Below are 5,901 nucleotides of genomic sequence, written 5' to 3'. Positions count from 1 at the left end.
TCTACTGCGACACCATCGAGCGACACAATATGCAATAGAAATGACATGGAAGGCTTTGCGAAAGCAACCTTAGACAACTTCACAGTTAACCCTGCCTTACGAAGGCGATTACGGACCTCTTTCAGATGATATAGATGTTCTTCAAAGGTCTCAGAAAATACGACGACATCATCAAGATAATGGTATAAATATTCGAATTTAATGTCGGAGAAGACCCTGTCTAGCAGTCTCGTAAGCACAGCTGCTCCCGTGGGGAGCACGAAAGGCACGCGGTTGTACTCATACAAATTCCAATCCGTGGCAAAAGCTGTCAGATGTTTAGATTCTTCAGCTAGAGGGATCTGATTATACGCCTGATTGAGGTCTAAGATGGTAAAGAATTTAGCTTTCCGAAACCACGAGAAACAAGAGTGAAGATCGGGAAGGGGCACAGATTGTAACACCCCCTTCCGATTTAAAGCCCTATAGTCAATCACAGGCCTGAAGCCACCTTGAGGTTTCGGGACTAGGAAAATAGGCGATGAATACGCCGACTTAGAGGGCCGAATTATACCGTTCTTCAGCATCTGATCTATGATCTCCTTTAGAGCCTTCATTTTAGGTGGAGATAACCTATAAGGTGGAAATCGGACTGGAATCGATTCCGTAACCTCGATCTTGTATTCGATAAGGTCAGTAACACCAAGAGTTTCAGAGAACACCTCTGGAAACGACTGACACAGCTTACGAATACTCTCAGCCTGCTCCTCAGGTAGATGTCTAAGGTCTAACAACATCTCATCCTGGGTAGGCGAAACAGATGAACATGACACAGAAGTACATTTTAACAAAGGAGTTTTACAATTACCAGCAAATTTGAAAGTGCACGACTTGCTCTGAATGTCGAGCACAAGACCGGTGTGAGACATGAAGTCCGCTCCTAATGTAATGGGGCAAGACAAATGCTTAGCTACAAACAGTTTAATTTTCCACTTAAATTTCAAAATGCGAATTTTGGCATATAGGAAACCTAAAATTTCTAATGGAGAGGAGTTTGCCGAAACGCATTGAAAAGAAGACGAACAATAACCAGAAAATTTACAAACAGATTTTAGCTTAGAGTACCATTCAGCCGAAATAATGGAACAAACACTCCCTGAATCTAATATAGCAGTAACAGGTTCATTATTCAACTCAAATTTTTGAAATGGTACTGGTGCGGGGGAGTCCGCCGCAATCCTAAGACATTCTTTAGGGCATTCCAATGCGGGGTTGGAAGACTTTCTGCCATGTTCCGAGCCTGAGATTTCGGAAGGTTTACAAGGGGCTGAGCCTTGGAAGGATGAATTTGCCGACTCAGCCGACGCCACTAGTCACTTTTGATTATTTGTGGAAGTTGCACCAGAAGTTGAGCAGGAGGGGGTGCTATTAGTATTAGGACAATTCTTAGCAATATGGGAAAAAGCACCGCATTTAAAACAGCCTCGAGATGACCCTGCTCCATACTTTGCCCCGTTGGATTTGATCAAAGGGCACTTGTTCCGGAGATGGTCTGCAGACTCACAAGCATAACATTTGCGGGTTGCGTTGGTTCGGCGAGGTGGAGGGCGAAGATTACTTGAAGAAGTAAGGGGCTCCCTCGCGACGCGTAGTGTGTCAGCATATCTAACTCCCTCGGCCGAGACAGCCATAGCTTCTAATTCGGCAAAAGTTTGCGGACGCGACGCAAAACACAAGTATGACCTGTAGGATGATGAAATTCTTTCCACAATGGCGTGAACAATTTGATCTTCTGGGAAATGTAGAGCAAATACCCTAGTGTAAAAGTTAATGTCTTGGATGAAGTCGGCGAGATTTTCATCCAGTCGCTGTACTCTATAATAATACTTTTGTATTAGAGATGACATAGCCCTAGCCGGAATAAAGTTTGCCAGAAGGTGTGCATGGAAGTCTTCTATAGAGGATTGATCAGCTATGGCTCTTACTATTTTGTCTGAAAGGACACCGATGGCATAGGGATAAATAATCTGAAGAATTTGACATGGGGAAAAGGAAAAGACAAGGGCGTGATCCTGGAACTCGACTAAAAATCTTTAAAATGAAATGACATCACTGGTAGTGTTAACGGAAAACTTGGAAATACCCCTAAGCAACATCGCTAATGGATGAGGCAAACTACTGAACCCGGGTGACATGGTAGGTAAAGGTCTAAGGAGCGGAGAAGCTGTTTCAGAGAGTGCATTATTCAACACAAATGGAGGAATGGATGTACGTCGACCGGACTCAGTTTCTAATGGGGCAGATGTTTGTTGGACTCCTACGGATTTTCTACTTTCTTCCCCCTTGGAAGAATCCTCCTCATTAGCAATGTTGGCAACGTGGCTTGATCGGTCTTGGGAGAAACTGTCCCAGTTAACAACTGACTAACTTTGTTGGACATTTTAGAAAGGTGTTCTACAAGATCACTAGCTTCCTTACCCTGAAGTTCATTCAACTTAAGAGACAATAGCTGGCTCACCCTATTATAAAAATGGTACAGTCTAGCCTGTACTCTCTTAAGTTGATTTGGGGATGGATCACCTACTTCAAAAAAACTAACTACGGATGCTAGCTCAGTAGTATTGTCAGTGATAGTGGAAAGAGCCTCATCAATATTTTTCTCTCCCAGTGTTGGGATAAAAATTGGTAACTCTAATGACTCCTTAAGTTTGTTTGTGTCTACCGCAACCGTGCCTCCAGATGGAACATTTCTAATGGTTAATTCATAAATCAATTCCTCCTTGCGCAAATAGCCGGGATGGAGGACTTCGCGAAGGCCGGACATGATGACCAAAACTTGACAAATTTAGAAATTTGGAAAAGAAAATTCCAGCAACTGAGAAAATTGTTGGAGTTCAAATTAAATTCAATGTTTAGCCGTCAAAAGGGGCTTAATTGAGACCCATTCAACCACGCTCTGCTACCACTTGTTACGGGGTTACCCGTGAAACAGCAGAGGTGAAAGAAGGTGCGGGCTGGAAATGGGTCTAACTACAAAGCTGAGATATTGATTAAAATTGAATTAAAGGTTATATTTTCAAAATTAGCAAAACTTAACAATTTTCACATAGAATTAGAACATTCAACAAATAACAACAAGTTAACAAATCAGGTACAAGACCAGAAAAACCAAGATTTAGAGATACTTTAACGATCTGGGCTTCAAGCCCCACTTTTTACAATTCCTAAGCTCTCAGCTCGCAACCACATATTACCAAAGGGCAGAAATCCCCTTATTGCATGGAGCACTTGCTCTCACCTGACAATGTCAAGCCTCCTAGAGGCACATTTCCAAATACAAGAAAGAGCTGACCCGCTCTCAATTTTTCAAGCCTATCAAAGGTCACAACGGACTTTACTATTAACTGCCCTTAAGGCACACTTACAATCAAACAGGGGTATCTTGAACCCAATCTAAAGGGCTTTAGTAGAAAAAAATAGGTTAAGTTAATGGAACGCAGCCAGTACAATTATATTTAATTTATTCGTTATGAAGTCCATCATATATCTTACGGTTTCTTTTAAATCCGCTAGATCATTAGTTTCATTGTTCACGACTTTGTTTTTCTGAATGAGCTGGGTTGTCCGTTCAAGTAAATCCGAGCTTTGCATTCCGCCGTCAGATGGGTGAAGTTGGTTGTTGTTGCTGTTTGTAGGTTCTTGGTTGTGGCCAGGAGATGAAGCTATTTGTTCCGAGGTAGAGCTACCTTCTCTTGCTTGGGTGTGGCCGCTAGATGGGAGTAGTTGCCAGTTGGAGTTACTTGCAGTTTCTTGGTTGTGGCCATCAGATGGCGCTAATTGTCTCGGAATCAAACTGTCTTCTCCCTCTGATACGTCTTCTCTTTGGTATTCCATAACCTCGCTTTCAGAAACAATCATTTCGTTGTTCTTGTCCTTCACTACATTAGTTAATATATCAAAGCAGTTTCTCAGATCGCTTACCGGTACCGCTTTTAGTATCTCTTCTTTCTTCTCATTCTTAAGGTAACCACCTGTTTCTGTATTATTAACTAACGTTTTGAGAGCGTTCTCAATCCGTGTTTTCATCTAGTCCGCCATGTTCTAGGGATTGTGTTGAACTACATTTTATTATGATTTATTTAATCGCTTTACCCTCCACGGTGATTTTTTTCCCTCGGACTCAGCGAGGGATCCAACCTCTACTGCCGCATGGGCAGTGTCATGGAATGTGTGAGTGTGGGTAGGGATACAATTGGGGAGGCGGCCTCACCTGCTATGCTGAACAGGGACATTGATGGAAATGGAAAACTTGGAAGGGATAGACAAGGAATTGATAGACAAGCAAGCGGCCGTGGCCTTATGTTAGGTACATCCCGGCATTTGCCCGGAGGAGAAGTGGGAAACCACGGAAAACCACTTCAAGGATGGCTGAAGTGGGATCGAACCCACCTCTAGAGGCTGAGTGGACCCCGTTTAAGCATTCGTACCACTTTTCAAATTTCGTGACAAAGACGGGAATCGAACCCGGGCCTCCGGGCGTGGCAGCTAATCACGCTAACCATTACACCAATGAGGCGGACAACTACACTTCCTAACGACTAAATTACTGCCTGAAAGTTCCGGGTCTAATTATTGAGAAACGTTACTTGATCGGTTGTTGGGCGGCACTGCAACTGCAACCGATGTGTTCTTGCAACTGTTTCAACCAACAACAGTTGTGTCTCCGAACCGGTTATAATAAAATGCTTGGGTTGTATCTGTCCTCGCTCCAGGGACCTGTAGAAAACCGAGGCTTATCAGCGACTCCGTGGCGCAACGGTAGCGCGTCTGACTCCAGATCAGAAAGTCGCGTGTTCAAATCACGTCGGGGTCAAACGTTTTTAATGTGCGTTCATTAGTTCATTGTACATCGGCCTAGAGCTCAGCTAGCATGTAGGACCTAAGGGAGGGAAGAAAATCACACGGTATCACTGTAGTCCTGTCCTAAAATCCTGTTCTTCCGAGCATATGATGCTGAGATGTAGATGTCAAGCGTTAAATGCGAGGTGTAGCAAATGTGTGTCGTCATCAGAAAAGTGATTTGGGATCCTGTGAAGGATTACTTTTTTATTTTGTATTATTTTTTGTGTCCGGCTCTGTGGTGTAGTGGTTAGCGTGATTAGCTGCCACCCCCGCATGTCCGGGTTCGATTCCCGGCTCTGCCACGAAATTTGAAAATTGGTACGAGTGCTGGAACGGGGTCCACTCAGCCTCGGGAGGTCAACTGTGTAGAGGTGGGTTCGATTCCCACTTCAGCCATCGCTGAAGTGGTATTCCGTGGATTCCCACTTCTCCTCCAGGTAAATGCCGGATGGTACCTAACTTAGGTCACAGCCCCTCTTCTTTGTCTATCCCTTCCGATCTTCCCATCCCCCAAAAGGCCCCTGTTCAGCATAGCAAGTGAGATCGCCTGGGCGATATACTGGTCCTCCTCCCCAGTTGTATGCCCGACCCAAATTCTCACGCCCTTGAGGCGGTAGAAGTGGGATCCGTCGCTGATTCAGATGGAAAAGCAAATCGTGGAGGGTAAAACGGATTAAAAATATAATAATAAAAATAAACTGTAGTTCAACCTAATTACTATTATTTTATTTTTCAATTGAACCTATGCTCAGACTAAAGTCCGAATTCTCAACTATAGCTGATTATAAGTCCTTCAGGAAATAAATGACAGAATACCTTTTCAGGAGTGGGATTCGAACCTACGTCCTCAGAGATGACTAGAATTCTAAAGACGCGAGTGCCTCAGGCAAGGGTAATTTCCTTGAGTCTGGCGCTTTAGACCGCTCCACCATCCTCACATACAGCCAGTCATATACCTTGCTATTAACGAAAGCGCAGTAATTCACCGGAGATTTTGCACAGATTTTAGCACGAGTAATT

At 43.8% G+C, this 5,901-nt stretch overlaps 1 non-coding gene across 1 annotated transcript; it reads left to right on the top strand.

The window, feature by feature from the left end:
- The first annotated feature begins 4,780 nt into the window (after positions 1–4,780).
- TRNAW-CCA (transfer RNA tryptophan (anticodon CCA)) lies at positions 4,781–4,852 on the top strand. The gene has a single exon. It is a non-coding gene; the product is annotated as a tRNA-Trp (tRNA).
- The last annotated feature ends 1,049 nt before the right edge of the window (positions 4,853–5,901 follow it).

This window comes from Anabrus simplex, chromosome 1 (assembly GCF_040414725.1).
Source record: "Anabrus simplex isolate iqAnaSimp1 chromosome 1, ASM4041472v1, whole genome shotgun sequence".
Classification (NCBI taxonomy): domain Eukaryota; kingdom Metazoa; phylum Arthropoda; class Insecta; order Orthoptera; family Tettigoniidae; genus Anabrus; species Anabrus simplex.
The sequence above is the reverse complement of the archived record's forward strand: the minus strand, read 5'-3'. Positions and strand labels throughout refer to the sequence as shown.